A 21,507-nucleotide genomic window follows, 5' to 3' on the forward strand; every position below is an offset into this window, starting at 1 on the left:
AAAGCTATAATTCAGAGTGGAAAGGGATGATGATGAAGTAGGGGGAAATTCAAGAAATAACGCGAGAGAATGATTTTGGATGCAGGTCTTTAAGGAAAATAGCAGCCGTACAGCATATTATATTCATATAAATTGGCAGAAACTATTCGAAGAACTAAGCCAACATGAGAATGAAGTAGTAGCTTCCATCAATAAGATTGACTGCAATTAGGGGTACAGACAATAGGTAAGTGGGGTCTGAAATTTACTGGAAAAAATGGCAAAGGGACCAATGTGTTGGGAGGAAATAGAGAGAGAAAGGTAATAGTATGGGAAGAGGCCAAAAAGACATTTGGAGTGCAGGCTAGAGACTGCCTTCCCTATCCGGTATTGGTATCAGAGAAAGGGATACAGGAATCCTAACTGAAAAACCTCCTCTGATAGAGTTTTTAGTTAAATCTAGAAGAGAAGCTGCTGTTAAAAGAATAATTAATAGGGCATATAAAATATTGCATAATAACTATAGCAGTCCGTCAGCGAAGGTTAGAAAATATTGGGAAGTGAAATTGGATAAGAAATTCACAAGGAAACGATTTGAAGACTTGTGCAAACAACAAAGCCTAGAAGACTTAGGATTTTTGCTTGGAAGTGTTTTTTTTCTCAAATACTTTTATTGAATACGTTTCACTTGTAAATGCAAACAGAAAGGATAAAGACAAGACAACATAGGAAACTGTTAATGTTACAAATTGCCTAACATGAGCAAGTTATTAAAATAGTCACACACTATGCAAAATAAATTCAAAATAGCTACTTACAATATTGCATTACCATGAAGTTATGCTTATGTTTTGACCTTAGGGTACTGTTATAATACAACATTTCACTTTTACATTATAGTAACAAATGAGAGTATAACTTTGAGCATAACACCAACCTAAATGAAACGCAAAAAATCTACACTACTTTACCATATATACATGTATACAAAAATGTCACCTTAGTTAATGCTGTTACTACTCTTAACTAAAAGGTGTGTTTACTATTTTTATGTATTTACATTTGTTTTGCCATTTATGATAAAATATCAATTATACAATGACCCCCCCCCCCCATTAATATTCCAAAACGTGCACGCTGATTGATCAGTGTGCACGTTGTAAATCAAAGACTTATACTAATGGAAAAAAGTCTGGCCGCTTGGACTTTTTCCATTAGTACAAGTCTTTTTACAGCAATGGAGAATGCAAGATCTCTGTTGCTTTTTAGAAAATGTATCGCTATGTTAAAGGAGTTTAACATAGCAAGACAGCTTTAAAAAAAGCAACTGAGATCTTCCTTTCTTCGTTGCTTTTTTTTAAAGGTGTCTCGCTATATTAAATGGGTTTAACATAGCGAGACAGCTTTAAAAAAAAGCAATCTGAGATTCTCCATTGCTTTTTTTAAAGCTGTCTCGCTATGCTAAACTCCGTTGACATAGCGAGACACTTTGTAAAAAGCAATGGAGATTTTGCTTTCTCCATTGCTTCCACCCACAGCTCTGATGTACTGCGTAAGCATACGCATGCGCAGTACATCAGAACTGCCGCAGAATACCAGACAACTGCGGAAGGGCAGCACGGAGGCATTATACAATGCCATTATTTAAGAAATTTAAGTATTTTTTTCTTAAATAATGTCAATGTATAATAGCAATAACCCACACCTGGGTGTGGTTAATGCTGGATTTACCCACAGTTGTCTTTATTCGGCCACTCGGGCTTCGCCCTCGTGACCAAACCACACCAACCGTGGGTAAATCCAGCATTACCCACACCCAGGCATGGGTTATTGCTTAAGTAAAGCTTTGCAGTACTGATAATATGTTTGGTTCTTTTGACTTTTTGTATAAAACTTCTTAGCCAATATATGCTTTTTTTGCCATGCTCTTGTATTCTGACCAAGATAGTTTGGATGTGTCCAAGTTTTTAGCTATGTAAAATTTTAATAGGGTACATAATGTTATTGTAATGTGTTTGGTGAGACGGTTATTGTTTTTGAAAATATGTAGAATTGCTGTCTCCCATGATAGTGGATTTGAGTAACCTGTTTTTTCTTTGAGGAATCTCAGTGAGCACCACAGTTTATAAACTGTTTTACAATTCCAGAAGATGTGGAGGATATCAGCTTCTTTATTAGGACAAAAGTAACAATAAGTTGTACAGGTGTATGGTATGCATCGTTGAAGATCATAGTCTGGGTGTATGTTAGCTTCTTAAATGGCGTCACTTTCATAGTATTTCCAGTGGCTAATTCCTTCTGAGTGTCTGTCACATTACTACCTTTTCCTTCCCAATATTTTGCGAATAGAATTGTATTTGATATTTAGTTTTTGTTATTAATTTATACGTATTTCAGAGCATTTTCTTTTTGTATAAAAGCAACTTTTGAATTTGTTGTGCTAATTTGATATCTTGCTCAATTATATTGATATCCTTGGTTATATTAACTAAGTATAGGATTTAATTATCACATTATATTTATTGCTTGCTCTAAGTACGTTCTTGATAGTTTTGTAATTGGTAGAAGTCCCACACTGCATAATTCTTTATTAATGGATATTTATCTAGGTTTAACATAGTTTGCTAGATGTTCTACATGTTTCACTGTTGCAGCCATTACATTTGGGTAATCTGCTGGCAGGTTGCCCTCAGTCCGCCTGAATAGCAGTCTTGGGTCCTGTGTCGGTTGCTGTCTCCTCTTCCATGACATCAGGTCGTCAGGGGTATAAAACATGCAGCCGACGCCATTTTAATTCAGTCTTTCTTGCCACGCAGTACCCGAAGCAGAAGCAGTTCACAAGTGCCGGTTGGCCGACTCCTGAAATTTTCACATTCGAGTTTCAGAACTGAAGTCTTCAACTAAAGCCAAGTGCCCTGTTGGGGAAACTTTTTCTTACTCCTTACCGATATCAGTTAATAATTGCATTACTTGTAGGAAGCAAATACCTCATAAGGATTTTCATTTGTACTGTATTCCTTGCCTAGGCCCAGATCATAACGTGCCTTGCTGTCAGTTTTGTGCTAGATTTAACCAACGCACTATTAAGCGTTGGTATATTTTTGCTTCAAAATATTTTGGATCCAGATTTAATTACCCTGAAATGTCATTGGTTAGCAATCAGACTACCAGAGGTCACAAAAAGCGCAAAGAAAAAGAGTCAGACTGTCGAGGTTCAAAACCGACGACAAAGCTTCTCCTAAGCCAGTCGCCGGTTCGCCGGTACTCTGGCACTTTCGCAGCCCCTGATACCCACTACGTTTGAGTCGCAGGCCTCTACCAAGACCCAAGCGGAGTTAGGTATGCCGTGAGATTCTCAGAGTATTGAACCCATGGATGTCTCTCCCTTGGATGGGTCCGGAGCAGCTGTGCAGGCACTGGCTTCCTCAACATTTTTACATAAAACCGACGCCAACTTCAAAAACAAGATCAAAAAACTGACGCATGAGCCACATGCTCAGGCCCTTATGCCTAAAAAAGAGATGATCAAAATGGCTGAGGACTTAATTACCTTGATCAGGGGTTCCCAACCCCCCCCCCCCCCCCCTGCTAAGAGGCCTAGGCAAGACACTGATTATGAATCTTCAGATCAGGTTTCCATTTCTTCTGATTCCTCTTCTGATCAGGAATTTTTCTATGCCACCCTATGAGGATTCAGATGCAGAAGAATCCATCCCATCTGCATCTCCTCCTGAGGATTATTCTTTTGGAGAAACCTTGCATATTTTATGAGAACATTTTCATTGGGAGAGTCAGGATTTCTCTGAATCAAAAAAGAGGCTTAGGGATTTCCTCCTTCCTCAGCATAGGCCTTTGGCAATACCTCCTGTATTAGACATTGTTCATGTGTTTTCAGAATCGAGCATGGCTCCTGATTCCCTACCTCCGGCTCCTAGAAAGCCAGACAGATATTGCAGGGTTCCTGACTCCCACAACTTTCTATTCAAAAATCCTGCTGCTGATCCTGAGACTATATCACCGGGTCCCAAAGGTGTAAAGGCCTCTACAGCCAAAAATCCTACATCCTCTGATAGAGATTCCAGGGCACTGGATAGATGGGGTAAGAAGGTTTATACGTCCGCAACCCTGGCAATCGGGGCTTGAAACTGCCAATTTCATATGCTTAAATATCAGCAGCATGTTATGGGCTTACTAAAACAGAAAATGATGATGATTTCTGAATGTGTGGAAAATAAAGAATTACAGGAATTATTGCATGCAGCAGAATAGGTTGGAAAGCATACTTTGCAATGTGGTTTTGATTCCTTGAAGGCCTCCTGCAGGGTCGCAGTTACTGGATCTGTAATTAGAAGGCATGCCTGGCTCAAGGAGCGAAATCTGCCTGATCATGTTAAAGCTAAATTGTTGGATGCCCCTTTACAGCATGATACTCTGGTAATAAGGCAGAAGAGGTTTTAAAGAAAATGGAAGACAAAGCTTAAATCTATGCAAACTGTAAACAATTTTTTACAAGTGCAGCCATCCAGGTTCAGTAGGCACTGGCCTACTAAAAATTGGTTCTTTCCTGTGTCCAACAGAGCCTCTCAAGGCAAATTCAGGCGCTCAAAAGGCTCTAGATACCAATCACAGGGTTCTTACAGGTCAAAGTAATGGGGTGCCTCCACCTCCAAATCTTGAGGAAACTAAGCACAACCCCTACAGTAAGCAGTCTCAGTGACTTCCCTCTACCTTCACCAAGCACATATCTCTTGGCAGCCCCCCTTGGGGGGGGGGGGGAATTAACACTTCATGCTCAAAACTGGCATTTAATTACCCAGGACAAGTGGGTATTAAATATAGTATCCCAGGTGTACAGATTTCATTTTCATACTTTGCCATTTCCAAACGGTTGGCCAGATCTGCCAGAAAATCAATGGGCAGAGGCTCAGAAACAAGTTACGTCCCTCATGGATAATGTGGGCTATTCAACTAGAACCAGAACAGGAAAAAGGACAAGGTTTTTATTCAAGGCTGTTCCTGGTACCCAGAAAAGACAATGCATGGCATCCAATACTGGACTTATTGATTTTGAACACTTACCTGGACATTCCAAAATTCAAAATGCTGACTTTACAATAGCTACTGCCTATGCTGGGCAGGAACGCTTGGTTAGTGACTCTAGACTTGAGGCATACCTGCATATCCCAATAAGGGAATCGTGCAGAAGATGCCTCCGCTTCAAGGCAGGTTTTTTGCATTACCAATTCTCTGCACTGCCCTTTGGCTTATCTACTGTGCCCAGGGTCTTTACAAAGTGCCTGGCACCAGTAATTGCATTTTGCAGACAAAGAAGTCATGCAAGTTTATCCTTACCTGAAAGACTGTCTCATTCAAGCAGAGAACAAGGACATTGTTCTTCAACATCTGGCGTTTGTAAAAACGTTTCTAACATGCCTAGGGTACACAATAAATGAAAATAAATCACAACTGGTACCCTCTCAAATAATTACATTCTTGAGTGCAAGCTTGAATACAACTGCCCAGATGGCTTACCTTATGCCAGACAAAGGCAATTGGCAACATGCTTCAAACAGATGGCAACAAAAACCCAGTTATCTGCAAGACAAATTCTGCAGGCTTTGGGGTTCATGGCATCCTGCATTCTACTAATTCCATATGCAAGACTGCATATGAGGAAACTTCAGTGGTACTTAAAAAGTTCCTACAACAGGAGTTTCTTTGGTGGGCAGAGACATGTCACCAAAACAAGGGACTGTCATTCACTCTACCCTCTGCCACCCAAACCCTAACTACAGTTGCATATCATCCAGAAAGAGATGCTAGTGGTACAGGATGCTCTGACAGCCTTGAAGGACTTACTTCATCCAGGACAACTACTGATAAAGACTGACAACACCATAGTTATGTGGTACTTAAACAGGGGAGGTGCACATTCCTACCCCCTTTGCAGACTAGCCATGGCATTGTGGAACACAGCCTTGACTTTCCAAGTAAATCTTCAAGCTCAATTCCTGCTAGGAAAACAAAATACTCTGGCAGACGACCTAAGCAGAAATATTATGGACCCGCACGAGTGGAAACTGGATCCACAAATCTTCAGCATGGTAACACAGAAATCTATTTACCTTCCCCCAAAATTATCAACTGAACAAATTCTGCACAAGGACTTATCACAGACAAGCAAGAAAGTGGATGACCTATCCTTCAGTTGGAAAAACCTTTCCCCCTATGCCTCTTCTCTCCAAGGTCTTACTAAAGGTCAGACAGGAAACAACAAAAATGATCCTAATTGCTCCGGACTGACCTCGCCAGCACTGGTACCCAATCCTAAGGAATACGTCTCAACTTTCTCCTTGGTACTTGCCTCAAATACCTCATCTACTGTCTCAGCAGAGCAATCAAATTCTGCACAATCGGCTCCAAACTCTGAACCTGGCAGCATGGCTGATCATGTAATTATTCAAACACCTCTCAGTAAATCTGTGATGGATGTAATTTTGGAAGCCAGAAGGCCTAGTACTAGAAAATCTTATGCTGATAAATGGAAGAGATTCTGTGCTTGGAACCAAGCACAAGGAACAGACACGGCAAAACCAAATATTCCTCAGATTTTACAAAACTTGACTGAGATGCTTGACAAGGGCCTACCTTTTTCTGCAATAAAAATCCATGCCTCTGCCATCTCGGCTCATTACAACACGGAGCCTCCCATCTTTTCTCATCCTCTGCTAAAACAGTATCTTACAGGGGCCAAAAATTTAAGGCCTCCCAGAAGATTACCAACTCCTGCATGGGACCTCAATTTTGTGCTGGAAAAACTCACCCTGCCTCATTTTGAACCAGCAGCTACTGCGGATATAAAATTTTTATCTTGGAAAACAACTTTCCTTTTGGCAATCACTTCAGCAAGAAGGGTTTCAGAACTACAGGCTCTCATGGCTGTGGAGCCTTTTATTACATTTTACCTGGACAGGGTGTCCCTCAGAACCAATTCTTCCTTTATGCCTAAGGTGGTATCCAGTGTGGCTCTTAACCAAACTATTCACCTGCCAACATTTTACCCAAATCCGCAGAATAAGGGGGAGCGGATTCTGCATTCATTGGACGTACACAGACAACTAAGATTCTACTTAAACAGGACCAATTCTCTAAGAAAGTCTGAGCAACTTCTGGTGGCATTTGCTTTAGGATCAGAGGGGAAGGCTATATCAAAGCAGACTATTTCTAAGTGAATAAGCCACTGCATTTGTTTCTGCTACTTGCACCATGCTAGTTTAGGAAAGTGAACTGCCGTCATGCACTTTTACATAAGCAGAGTGGCGCAGCGGAAGCGTGCTGGGCCCATAACCCAGAGGTCGATGGATCAAAACCATCCTCTGCTAAGATGACAGGGGTGGGAGGATGGCATAAGGATTAAGGTGTTTACCTTACAAACACGAGGAGCAGGGTTTGATTCTCACATGGAGTAATTGGCTAGGCTTAAAATGGCCCACAGTGGCAGTTAGCCTAGTACTAACCTATGAATCTATGGTAAACCTGTGCCCAAGGGAATCGGGTCACATTCCACCAGGGCTGCCTCTACCTCAGCAGCCTTTCTCAGAGGAGTTCCAACCAAAGACATTCTAGAAGCTGCTACTTGGAGCTCTGTGCATACATTCACAAAGCATTATCATTTGCCTCTCTTCTCCAAATCCAGGGCAGGTTTTGCCACTGCAGATGTTCTTAGTGTTTCACTGTTGTAGTCATTACATTTGGGTAATCTGCTGGCAGGTTTCCCTCAGTCGGCCTGAATTCCAAAGTCTTGGGTCCTGTGTCGGATGCTGTCTTCTCTTCCATGGCGTTAGGTTGTCAGGGGTATAAAACCTGCAGCGGACGCTATTTTCTTTAGTCTTTCTTGCCGCGTGGTGCCCGAAGCAGAAGTATTTCGCAAGTGCCGGTTGGCAGACTACTGAAATATTCGAGTTGAATTTCAGTGCCGAAGTCTTCACTAAAGCTAAGTACCCCGTTGGGGAAACTTTTTTCTTGCTTTTTACCGATGTCAGAAAAAGTTAATTGCATTACTTGTGGGAAGCACATACCTCATAAGGATTTCCATTTATACTGTATTCCTTGCCTAGGCCCTGATCACAACGTGCCTAGCTGTCGGTTTTGTGCTAGATTTAACCAATGCACTATTAAGCGTCGGAATATTTTTGCATCAGAGTATTTTGGAAACCGATTTAACTACCAGAAATGTCGTCTGATAGCAATCAGACTACCGGAGTACATAAAAAACGCAAAGAAAAGGACAGGGAAAGGCAGTCGAGATCCAAAACCCACAACAAAGCTTCTCCTAAGCCAGTCGCTGGTAGTCGGTGAGGAGCTTTCACAGCCCCTGATACCTGCTACCTTCGAGTCACAGGCCTCTACCGACACCCATGTGGAGTCCGGCATGCCGCAAGATACTCAAGGTATTGGACCGACGGATGTATCTCCCTCTGATGGGTCCGGAGCCGCTGAGCAGGCACTGGCTTCTGAGGGTGTATTCAGACATCAACATTTGTATATCAAACCGACGACAGCTGCAAAATCAAAGACAAAAGCAACTTCTAAAACTAAAAAACCAACGCATGAGCCACGTGCACAGGCCTCTATGCCTAACAAGCAGATGATCAAAATGACTGAAGACCTTATTACCTTGATCAGGGGTACCCATCCCCCTCCAGATAAGAGGCCTAGGCAAGACACGGATTATGAATCTTCAGATCAGGTTTCTATTTCTTCTGATCAGGAATTATCTTTACCTCCCTATGAGGATTCTGATGCTGAGGAGTCTATTCCATCTGCATCTCTTCCTGAGGATTATTCATTTGGAGAAACCTTGCATACTTTGAGGGAGCATTTTCACTGGGAGAGTCAAGACTTCTCAGAATCAAAAAAGAGGCTCAGGGATTTCCTTCTCCCTCAGCACAAGCCTTTAGCCATTCCCCCTGTTTTAGACATTGTGGATGATGTGTTTTCGGAGTCGAGCTTGACCCCTGACTCCTTTCCTCTGGCTCCCAGTAAGCCTGACAGATATTACAGGATCCCTGACTCGCATACATTTTTATTTAGAAACCCTGCTGCTGATCCTGAAACTATTTGACAGGGACCAAAGGGAGTTAAGGCCTCAACAGCCAAAAATCCTACCCCCTCTGACATAGATTCAAGGGCACTGGACAGATGGGGAAACAAGGTTTATACATCTGCAACCTTGGCAATCAGGGCCTTAAACTGTCAATTTAATATGCTTAAGTACCAACAGCATGTTATGGGATTGCTGAAACAGAAAATTATGTTGATTTCAGAATTCATCTTCCCTTTAAGCATCCCTGTGACTAGCACTTGCTTTAATACCTGCTGGAAAGCACTAGTAAGCCTTAAACTGATACAAGCACTCAACTCTCCTTTTTAATAAGGAGAAATTAATAGGCACAAGACAGCCTATAACTGCGAAGTACCTTGCTAAGGTAAGGGAAAACAGCTCCTGTACTTTACAAAAAAAAAGCACCAAACCAGGCATGTCCAAGGGTCAGCTTCCGGTGATTTCTCCTGTCCACCTGGTGAATCTGGGCATACTGGGGTAATGCAGCAATTGCCTCATGTACACAGACAACCCTCTTCTCCTACCACCCAATACTACAACCTGTGAGAGATGCACTTACATAGCCAAAATGGAAGCAAAGCTCCCTCCACCCAAGATTGTGCTAGACAGTCAAGAGGAGAAGGTTAACACCCACACTACACCTCAAGCAAGACATAGCCCTTCTAAACCCACACCACCAACACCCACATATAGCAACACTAAATCCACATATGCAGAGGCCCTTAACTGTAACCTGCCCAAGCACAAAGGACATCTGAAGCTGAAACGCAAGCAAACACCAATCACAACCGAAGTGTCACATAGTTCACAACACCAGTATGCCACCCAGCAACTAAGGCAAGACAATGTACCTAACACTTTAGTCATAGGGGACTATAGTCCAGCACACTGATGTCCCTCTCACCAGGTTGAACAATGTGAAAATTACAGTCAGCTGCCTGTCTGTTGCCAGGATCCGCCACATAACGCATGCACTCAAGTCACTCCACAACAAGTACAAATATGACTCTGTCATTGTCCATGTTGGAGTGAATGACTTGAGACGCACTCCTGGACTACATGAAGAGACATGGAAGAGCTCTCGGATCATGTGGCCCAGGCAGGTATGACCCTAGCCCTGAGTAGCATCCTGCCTTCGACAAGAATGATACCACAATATAAGGACAAAATGATTGACTTCAACAATTGGCTAAGCTTCTGGTGTCATTCAAAGGGGATCCAGTATCTGTCTGCCTGGGACGGCATGATCGACAGACCACAATGCTTTGTCAGAGATGGTCTGCACCGGTCACCCCTGGGATTCAGGTTACTGGCTAAGGCTCCTGCCACCCCTATAGTACCTTTATTAGGCAAAGTTCAAAGGACAAAACCACCACCGTTACAGGTTCAAGCATGCAAAATCTGAAGGTAATGCTACTCAGTGCTAGAAGTCTAAACCTCAAGATGCACTCTCGAGGCACTCCTAAAAATGGAGAATATCAATATCTGTGCAGTAACTGAGACCTGGTTTAAGGCTCCAGAGAGCACCCCTGCAGTACCAGGCTTACAACTCTTACCACACTTTTCGGCCACCAAACCAGGACCGAAACACTAAAGGTGGAGGAGTGTCAATATTCACCAAGGATATTCACACCACCAGGCTAGTTGCCCAACACAGTGCGTCTGAAATTCTCCAGGTGTAACTAACACTAGGTAAGACTGCAATCCAAATTGTAGCTTGCTACAGATCCCCCACCATACCCCAAGATTCTCAATACACTTTTCTAAACATACTGGAAAATATTAAGATAGAACCAAACACCCTAATACTGGGTGATTTTAACTACCCTGCCATTGACTGGGAAAACTACTCATGTACCAACACCTTTGCCCAACGGTTCTTGGCATTCGTGAATTCCAATGCTCTGGATCAACTAATCTACAGTCCCACCAGGGGCTCCAATATCCTAGACCTGGTCATTACCAACATGGGAAATCGATGCTCCACTCCTATGGTCCACCCCCTCGTTAGTCAGCTCTGACCATAAGCTAATCACCCTTAACATCCACATCCCACCTCCACCCCCAGTAAGGAAACCTCCATAAAAAAACGTCTCCAAAGCCAACTTCATGCTACTCAAGTCAGAAGTGACAAACTTCATGACACCCATGCAGATGGGAACTGAAAGTTCAACTGCTGAATCCTACACTAAGGCACTGTACGAGCACATCCACTCATGCATGAATAGTGCCATCCCAAATAGAACCAAGATGGCTCTCATCCAGAAAAAGGAAGCAAATCTGGTGGTCCCCTGCCATAAGGAAGAAACTGTTGCAGAAAAGAGGAAAATCCCAGGATGCAAAAAACTCCCTTACCAGCCTCAGTAAGAAACTGAGATCCCTCATAAAATCCTCCAAAGCTAGTTACAAAAATAAAATTGCCAAGGATTCCAAAGACAACCACAAGGCATTCTATAACTTTGTCAAGAATCTAAATGGCAATGCTCAGATCTGCTCTGAGCTAAAACAGAATGGCATTAAATATACTGATCCCAAGGATATTGCCAATATCCTGGCAGATCGAATCATTGCCAACTTCACCCCCCTCTCACCCCCTAAATGGCCCATCTCAATACCGAACGATTGCCAAATTCCAGTAATAACGGCCACACAGGTAAAAAACGCACTCTCCAAAGCTAAGAATACAGCATCCAGGGGAACAGATGACATCCCGGGCTGTGTACTGCTTGAACTACAATATGAACTGGCACCTCACCTAAGTGTCATGTTTAATCATAGCCTCACCTCAGGTTTCGTGCCCACTGAGTGGCGCAGAGCTACAGTTATCCCACTCCACAAGGGGGGATCCACCTTGGATCCTGGAAACTACCGCCCCCATCAGTCTGACGAGCCTTATTTGCAAGGCCATGGAGCATATTATCATGGAACTTATAAACAAAGACATTGGCAACCTTCAAACACTGGACCCCACCCAGTTTGAGTTTGGGGCCGATCTTATCTCCTGAACCTGAAGTCATTCTCCAGAGTCATGGACAAGGGTAAGGTGGTCCACACAGCATATCTAGACCTTGACAAGGCCTTTGACACCATCCCCCACTCCGGAATCATAGATAAACTTACTAAGCTGGGCATTAATCCCTATGTCACCCAATGGGTTGCTAACTGGCTTACTGATAGAACCCACACTGTAAAAGTAGCAGACTCCAAATCCAGCTCCAGACAAGTGACAAGTGGAGTACCTCAGGGTTCAAGTCCTGGGACCACTCTTGTTTGGTATCTACTTCTCTGAAGTACAGGCCAGCTCTAAGGGACTCTGGCTAACAAAGTTCGCAGATGACTGCAAACTGGGAGCCATTATTGAATCCCCAAATGATGTGGATAATCTACAAAAGGGCCTTACAGAAACAGATACTTGGTGCCAGAGCCATGGGCTCAAGCTCAGTGCCAAGAAATGTATAGCTATCCCCTTTGGGAAAAAACATGTGTCCGTGAATTAGCATATAGGTGGCAGTACACTAAACACCGAAAGTGTGATAAGAGACTTAGGGACACAGGTGGACAATGGTCTCACCTTCGATAACCATATCGCCACAACAGTCAGGAAAATCCTTCTATGTGGCACATCTCATCACTAAGGGCTTTTCATCCAGAAAAAAGGAGGTCATTGTCCCACTGTACTCATCCATCATTAGACCCATTATAGAATACAACGCCCCATTTGGTATGTACCTCTCAAGACATCTGCAACAACTGAAAAGGCCGCAGAAATACCTCACTAAAAGAATCACAGGCCTAAAGCCGATGCCCTACGCTGACTGCCTTAAACTCCAGCTATACTCTGTCGCATATCGTCTACTCAGAGGCGATCTCTGCTTAACATACAAGGCCATGTCAAACCCAGAGCTGTTGGACATGCTACACTTAAAGAAATCCCAATCCCTCAGAGCCACACGCTGCACGGATCTAAACCTTGTCATCACAATAAACAAAACATGCTGGAGAGAGAGGTTCCTGACCCAGAGACTCCCCAGACTCTGGAATGGATTGCCCATACATGTCAAGCAGAGTGCCTCTTTGGCCCTCTTCAAAAGGAACCTTGTTGATTGGATGGGAGAAAGGAAATTCACCCCGGGGATCACGTCAGTCAGCCTGCTAGACAGGGGTCCAGGGAAGTAAATAGTGTGGGAAGAAATAGCCAGGGAATTGTTATGGCTAGGCTTGTGTAGGCCATAGGACTGATTAGCCTAGTACCAACCTATGTGCAGAAAATAAAGAATTGCAGGAATTATTGCATGCAGCTGAACAAGTGGTAAAGCATACTTTGCAATGTGGTTTTGATTCTTTAGAGGCCTCCTGCAGGGCCGCAGTTACTGGATCTGTGATTAGAAGGCATGCCTGGTTGAAGGAACAAAATTTGCCTGATCATGTTAAAGCTAAATTGCTAGGTGCACCTTTACAGCATGGCTCTCTGTTTGGTATTAAGGTAGAAGAGGTTTTAAAGAAAATGGAAGACAGCAAAGCTAAGTCTATGCAAACTGTTAAAGACGTTTTACAAGTGCAGCCACCAAGATTCAGTAGACACTAGCCTACAAAAAATTGGTCCTTTCCAGTGTCCGGCAGAGCTCAAAGGGGCAACTCCAAATGTCCTAAGGGTTCCGGATACCAGGCGCAAGACTCATACAGGTCAAAGCAATGGGGCGCATCCACCTCCAAATCTGGAGGAGATAAAGCGCAAACCTACAGAAAGCAATCCCAACGACTTCCCTCTGCCTACACCAAGCACTTATCTTTTGGCAGTACCCATAGGGGGAAAATTAGCACTTTTTGCTCAAAATTGAAAGTTAATAACCCAGGACAAGTGGGTACTAAACATCATATCACAGGGATACAGATTCCATTTCCACACTCTGCCAATGGCAAATGGTTGGCCAGATCTGCCAAAAAATCAATGGGCAGAGTTACAGAAACGGGTTATGTCCCCAATGAATATGGGGGCCATTCAGACAGTACCAGAACAGGAAAAAAGACAAGCCCCCGGATTCATGAAGCTCGGCGCAAGGCCGGTGTAAGGCTTGTGCCGGCCGTGCGGCGTATATATGGAGTAGTAGTGCCATATGCATATTAATGAAGGCGTGCAGCCGCCACAGCCACGTGCATAGGAAACGTGCGCATGGGGCGTACCGAAGTTGCGGAGGGAGGCGTGTCAATATCGGCCGTCGATGAGCAACCTAAACTGCTGAATAGTATAGTCCGCATGCAGTAATACTCGCACCTATCAGTGTCCGTGGAGACTGAAACGTATACAAAGCATGCAAGATGGTCCCTGCGAACAGAAAATGAAGAAGCAAACACAAATGCACGGCAGGGAATAACAGCTCCCTACCCTTGACAGAAAAACCACGTGCCCGTGGTCCAATGTAGTGTTTATAGCTATACCATGTGGAAGTGAAACATATATGCTAGGGCGCCGCCAGGAGGTACGTCCAGCCCAATGGAGAGGGTCACCAGCTGACCCATAATGTGAGGGAGGGTACATAGCTGTGCAGATGTGTCCATAACAAAATACACAAGGAGAAATGTAGATATATGTAGTGACTGTATGTCCGAATCCTATCCCACAAGGGATGTAATAGTCACATAAAAAAGGTATGTCTGTATCCCACATAACAATTGTGATAGGGAATAGAATACACATGTAAACTAATCAGGAGCATAGAAACAGCTACAACAATAAGGACACATGTAGGCCAAAAGGAACAGTATGATCCGTACCATCGACTAAGAATACCACCTGTCCCACTTTGCGAGCGACAGTACCGCTGCAGCCAGATGTGTCCTGACACAAGCATGTAAACATGGCAAATGTGCAGAGATTATAGGACATAATTATCCCTCAGACGTCATGTAATAGTGGCATTAAACAGTTGTTCTCCACACGTATATTACATAAATGTCATAAGAAAAAGAATAAGCCACTGAAATGCTACAAGATTAAAGCTTAGATATAGGCAAGAGTTGTAAGTTCTATCTGCCGAACTGACCGTGGGTATGTGTCGGCGTGGAAAATGTGTTGTGTCCACTGCAAATGTTACATTGTGGCCAATTGAAAAGGTGGAAACAGTGCCGTAGACTGTGGGGAGGCATTGTGCACAACAGTCGGATATGTGGAAGGAATAGCATGGACATTGGAAAAGGTGCCATCCCCCCAATGGAGTACAACAGGTCTGCAAATCCCGGGAGTCTTCGGTAGAAGCTAAACTAGTATGTGACACAGCCGAACGGGTAGAACCCGGGTATACCAACTAAGTAACGAAAGTGAAGTATGGGCGTGTACCTGTGTGTGTGAGGTATAGCACGTGGGAAGCAAGCATGGCAGGGTAGTCAACACAACCATAAAGGTACCAGACACCTGTAGGGCAGTCAATGTGCTACTCTGGCCGTGTCATGGCCCAACAACAAAAGTAGTGAGCTATTGGATGTGAGTAATTTGCATGTGAGGGGTGGATGGGTAATGGTAAAACCCGCAAAGGCGATACTGTGTCGTATGCAGAAAAGGTGAACCAGAGGTATAGGAGGGGGCAGCGGGTGAAGTGGACATAAACACAAACACATGGAGAAACAGCTGCAGGATAAGCAGACAGGCCATAGTGTAGAACACAATCCCACAAACATATGTACCATGTAAATGTGCGATCAAAATGAATAGATATGTCACAGTCACATACCCACAAGTTGGTCCTGATGGAACTGGCCATAACAAATGCAACACACCTGGCTGCATAATGGGCTACCCAGCATACCCTCCACATCACACAACCCAGCCCCATAACAGAACGTCCACCAAATCCACCCGTACGTGGCCCATTGGTCCGTTGCAGACACAGCTACACATACCGACCCCTACGCATATGTAGTAGGTACTGTCACCCTAGGCAGTGTCAGGATAGCAAACCATGTATTCCCTGCATGTTAAACCCCCTGCACATTTTCATAAAGCCAGAATACATTTCAATATCGTTTCTGTGTGGAATGGTCCAATTTCTGGAATATCCCTTACGGGATAAGTAACCTGTGTAAATAGTAGAATGGGTATGACGACAAGATGTCCAATCCTGTACATATCTGGACACAAGTCAGAACGTGAAGTACAGGTCCAAGACACTGTCCAGACCGGAGTGGTCATGCATAACCCAGTACCCAGGATAAATCACCTTCCCGTGATGCACGTGTCCCCACACAAATATGCGGGAGAATATATCGCGCACTCGCATAGTGGCAAACGGCAGAAGGGTGAGGAAAGACACCCGACATTAACAGGAGCACCCTGATGAAGTGTGAGGGGGGATACCTAGTGTGTGCCGGCGTGACCGACTATACCTGACAACCTGTGTGAGCTAGATATCTGGACAGAGCCGTGACTACAAGTGAGACAAAGGTACAACAGCAGGTACAATATGCAAAGATAGCTGTTAGAAGTTATTCATGTATGTGCAGTCTGAGTACCCGTGAAGTCCACTGGGTGAAGAAGTGCCCAGTAACAGCGGAGGCCCGGGTAGAAAAGTTCCACAAGCAATACAAGGAAATAAATGCTACATAATGTTAAAGGTAAAATACAAGAGTAAAGGGCATACAGTCAAGAAATACACATGCATAACCTGTGCATAATAAGACAGTGCAAATCCAGAGTTTGTAGTGGTAATACAGAAATGCACAACAATGACATACTGGGAGTCAGGTGAGTGTCAGCTAAGTCTGGTTAAGCTGGAAGGTAGAGAGAAGCAGGAGTATGGAGAGCTCAGGGGAGTGAGATCCGTAGAATGTATAACAGGTGCAAGCAGGAATATATCCATGTGGATGGATAAACTTAGATCTATCATAGAATGACAGTTTGCACAATGGCATTAATATCCGGAGTATGAAGTCTGAAACTCCGCTGTCTGCCAGCACGTCCCGACATCTGTCCCTAATGCCAAGCTACTGCTGTGCCAGAACACAACAGCGTATTACAGAGGTTTGTACTGTATCACTCAACTGTCCAGATATTCGCAGAATGACCAGAGTGTTGGCTCATAGTGTTGTGTGCCTCCGACAACCTGCGTCTGTCTGGTAAATAGGTGTGGATTGACGTCACGAAATAATGAGCATTAAGTATAGCACTCCACATCCCGCAGAAGTGTCATGACAATGCAAAACCTAGTATTCTGTCAACGTTATAAGCTTGTAAGGAAACTAGATAAAATGTGTTCCTCTTACTCTCCCCATCATGTAGGGTTTGCGCAGATTTGTTGCTCAAAGAGGTCGAGAGGTATGGTCCGTACATATGTACAGTAACAAGCCATGACATTTGTGTAATGTACAACTGCATACCTGTAGTCACAACATGTCCAACAAAATAATCCACCATATGAATGAATACAGGTAATAGTCAAATCTGAATGGGACCCCCCCCCCCACCGTGGAGTATGGACTGTAACAACCCCACCCATAATATGTACAGCCAACAGAATAAGCTCCTGATAGGTGCCAAACACATGTGTCTATAAATACAGGTAAAATGTTCATAATAGGGAGATGCTCCCTGCCCACATGCTTCATCTGACATTTGAACTCGGCCAGGGAAGTTCCGTTCACCAGGCGGACAAGCCCATACCCAGATCACTACATGAACACCCTGACAATCAGAAACGTGTATGTGATACGACTATATGCCCTGGTGTTCTGCATATCCTCGGAGTGATTAACAATGCAGCTGGGGTCCACAGCAGTAGGCAATACGGAATGTGTAATATGTAGTACCGCGTTTCCCACAGCAGGGGAATGGATGCCTGTGTTGTAAGTGAAGCGGTGCGGTGAGGCGTATGTTGATGTAGCTAAGTACTATGGGTATGCATGTCAATGAGGCAGAACAGCAACAGAATACTGTTTCCGGCATCCGTCCAATGTGAATGCAGTCCCTGTTGACCTACGACCACTGCAGATATCCCTGTAAAGTGTAATGAATGCGATGTTCTTCGTCTCCCATTGCTGCAGTCCTTACATATGGGTATTCCGCTGTCCACAATCGGCCCGAATACCAAAGGGCTAGAACCAGCGTCGGTCATCGGCGCCCGAGACTGACGTCAGTACGTGCCAGTACAAATGCGCATGACCGACGCCATAACCTCGGTCTTTCTTGCCGCGTGGTCCTAAGCAGAAGCAGCATTTGCAAGTGCCGTTCGGCGTTCTGGAATTGTCGATTTTCGAGTTTCAGACCGGAGACCAAGTTGGGCTAAGTACCCCGTTGGGGACACTTTTGTCTTTTTCTTGCCTCAGTATTGACGGATGTCAGAAAAAGTTAATAACTGTATTTCTTGTGGGAAACAGATTCCTCATAGGGATTACCATTCACTTCTGCATTCCTTGTTTGGGGCCTGAGCACGACATTGTTGGGTGTCGCTTTTGTGCTACTTTTAACAAGCGTACTATTAAACGTCGGTTGGACTGTGCTAGGCTGGTGTTTGGTAAACGTTGTAATTGCAACATGCCGTCAGATTCTCCGATGACTGGTTCTTCTAAGAAACGCAAAGAAAAGTCTTTGCGGTCCAAACAGGATGAGTCGTCCACTCTGGACGCCGGTTCTGTAGAACCACTGGCTACTTCAGCGGCTCCTTCTGAAAGTTTACCTGAGTCTCAAGGGGAGCCTTTGTTACTACAGGAAGTGGCTTCTCCTGTGTTAGGCCAGGCTGAGGGTGCTTCTCTGATGTCAGTGGTTCCCTCCCCTCATAGGGTAGTTAGACCTCCTCCTTCTCAAAGCAAAGCCCATTCTAAGTCTAAGTCTGCCCCTGCTGGTGCTAGTCCCCAGGGTCCAGCTCCTAGGAGGCACATGTTAAAGATGGCTGAAGATTTGATTACTTTAATTAGGGGTTCTATGCCCCCCCCTGCGAAGAGGCCCAGGGTAGAGACAGAGTTGGAGGGTTTGGTTCAGTCTTCCAATGAGTCAAATTCCTCTGTAGAAGAACTTTAGGATTTCCCTCCCTATTCTGATTCGGAGGCTGAGGACACTACTCCCTCTGCGTCCCCTCCAGAAGATTTTTCTTTCTCTGAGACTTTGCATTCTATGAGGGAACATTTCAAATGGGAGGGCCAGGATTATTCTGATTCTCGTAAAAGGCTAAGAGAATTCTTGTTTTTGCCTCAGCATAGGCCCTTGGCTATTCCCCCTGTACTGGATGTTGTTCAGGATGTATTTTCTGAGGCTGCCCTTAACCCAGATTCTCTGCCTCCTGCCCCGGTTAAACCAGATAGATACTACAGGGATGTCCTTCATGGATGCATCTGCAGTCATAACAACTGGGTTGTCCTGTCGTCAGGCAGCCCTTCAGTCGGCCGGATTCCAAAGTCCGGGTCCGGCTTCGGCTGATGTCGCACTTCACCCGACGCCATCTCTGTTGGTCTTCGGGTATAAAAGCATCAGCCGACGCCATTTTCCCCAGTCTTTCTTGCCGCGTGGCGCCCGAAGCAGAAGCTGTTCGCAAGTGCCGGTCGGTCGGATCCAGAGATTACTTCACCGAATACTACTTGAAGACTTCTAAAGCTAAGTACCCGCTGGGGACTCTTTCTTGCCTCAGCCGATGTCAGAAAAAGTTAATAATTGTTTAACCTGTGGGAAACAAATACCTCATAAAGATTTCCACTCTTATTGTCTGCCTTGTTTAGGCCCAGCCCACGACGTAGCAGCCTGTTCGGCCTGTGCTTCTTTCAACCGACGAACGCTTAGGCGCCGGTCGGAGTTTGCAGAACAGTTTTTCGGTTCTGATTTTGCGTACATTATGCCGCCGGATCCTCCGACTACCCAATCTGCCAAAACGCAAAGATAAAGACAGACACTCGCGGTCCGCGGTTTCGCCGAAACCATGGTTAAGCAAACGCTGAGTGTCTCGGTTTCGGCCGAAACCGAGAAAACTGATCAAAGTACAGCTGAACCTATCTCTACAACTGAGGCCCCTGCTACCACTCTTGAATCGGCCTCAGAAATTTTATCCACTACGGTGGTTGCCACTGACTTATCAGACACCATTCCCTTGGATGTCTCTACCCCAGCACGTGGTGCTGCTAGGCCTCCAGCAGCCATGTCCATTAAGGCCTTCGCCAGGGCTAAAGCAGCCAAGACTACTAAGACAGTGCCTGTTAAACCCCCACAACCAGGCCCTCTTCTAGTTCTCAAATGCTTACTTTGGCAGAAGATTTAATTTCATTAATTAGAGGATCTCAATCTCACCCAGACAGGGCCTCTCAGCCCCAGAGAAGAGACCTAGGGCAGAGCCCCTGAGCCAGTGTCCTCTGATGATTCTGCTGACGAATCAGACATAACTGACCAGCCAGAGGCTCCTTTCTCCAATTTTGAAGATTCCGATGCTGAAGAATCCATTCCAGCTGCTTCCCCACCAGAAGAATTCTCCTTTGGGGAAACCTTACATGCCATGCGAGAGCAGTTCCAATGGCAGCAACAGGATTTTTCAGACTCCAGAAAAGACTTAGGACCTTTCTGCACCTCCCACAGCACAGGCCCTTAGCTATACCTCCTGTTCTCTCTGTGGTGGATGATGCTTTCAATGATGTCTGCTCCGCTCCAGATTCTTTACCCCCAGCCCCTGCCAAACCAGACAGATTTTACAGGGTGCCAGATACTCATCACCACCTTTACAAGGCCCCACTTGCAGACTCCGAAACTATATCCCAGGGTCCCAAGGCAGTAGCCGCGACCATAGCTAAAAACCCTATTCCTTCTGAAAGGGAAGCAAGGTCATTAGACAGATGGGGTAAAAAGGTCTACACTTCAGCTACTCTCTCAGCTAGAGCTTTAAACTTTGTTTCACATGATACAATACCAAGAGTTTATGCTTGATCAGTTAACTAAAAATCTAACCACTGATGAATCTCTTGATAAGAAATATGTATTAGAAATGGTAAATAACATACAACAGGTTAGCAACCATTCCTTAAAATGTGGCTATGATGCACTGGAGGCTCCATTTAGATCAGCCATGACTGGCACAGTGATAAGAAGGCATGCATGGCTAAAGGAGCAAGCTTTACCGGATCATGTTAAAGCTAAGTTGCTAGATGCTCCTATGGATAAGACAAGTTTGTTTGGTACACCTGCCCAGCAGGTTATGAAGAAAATGGAAGAAAAGGCAAAATCTGTTCAAACGGTTAAAGATTTCTTGCAGGTTCAACCCCAAGGTTTAGCAGGAACTGGCCTGCCAAAAATTGGTCCTTTCCTGACTCCACAAAATTTCAAAGGGCAGGAATAGACGCTCCAGAGGCAGAAACCAATCCAGAGGAGGTGCCTACAGAGGACGACAGTGGCAAGGTAACAACAGAGGCACAGACACAACCACTGCCACTACATCAGCACAACCACA

At 44.6% G+C, this 21,507-nt stretch overlaps 1 protein-coding gene and 1 non-coding gene across 3 annotated transcripts in view; both read left to right on the forward strand.

Annotated features, from left to right (window-relative positions):
• WDR83OS (WD repeat domain 83 opposite strand) overlaps positions 1–21,507 on the forward strand; it is a 287,886-nt gene that overhangs the window by 147,357 nt on the left and 119,022 nt on the right. The gene's annotated exons all lie outside the window — the stretch shown is intronic.
• Positions 7,290–7,361, forward strand: TRNAM-CAU. The gene has a single exon. It is a non-coding gene; the product is annotated as a tRNA-Met (tRNA).

Source organism: Protopterus annectens, chromosome 9.part0, assembly GCF_019279795.1.
Source record: "Protopterus annectens isolate FY-2018-M chromosome 9.part0, PAN1.0, whole genome shotgun sequence".
Lineage (NCBI taxonomy): Eukaryota > Metazoa > Chordata > Ceratodontiformes > Protopteridae > Protopterus > Protopterus annectens.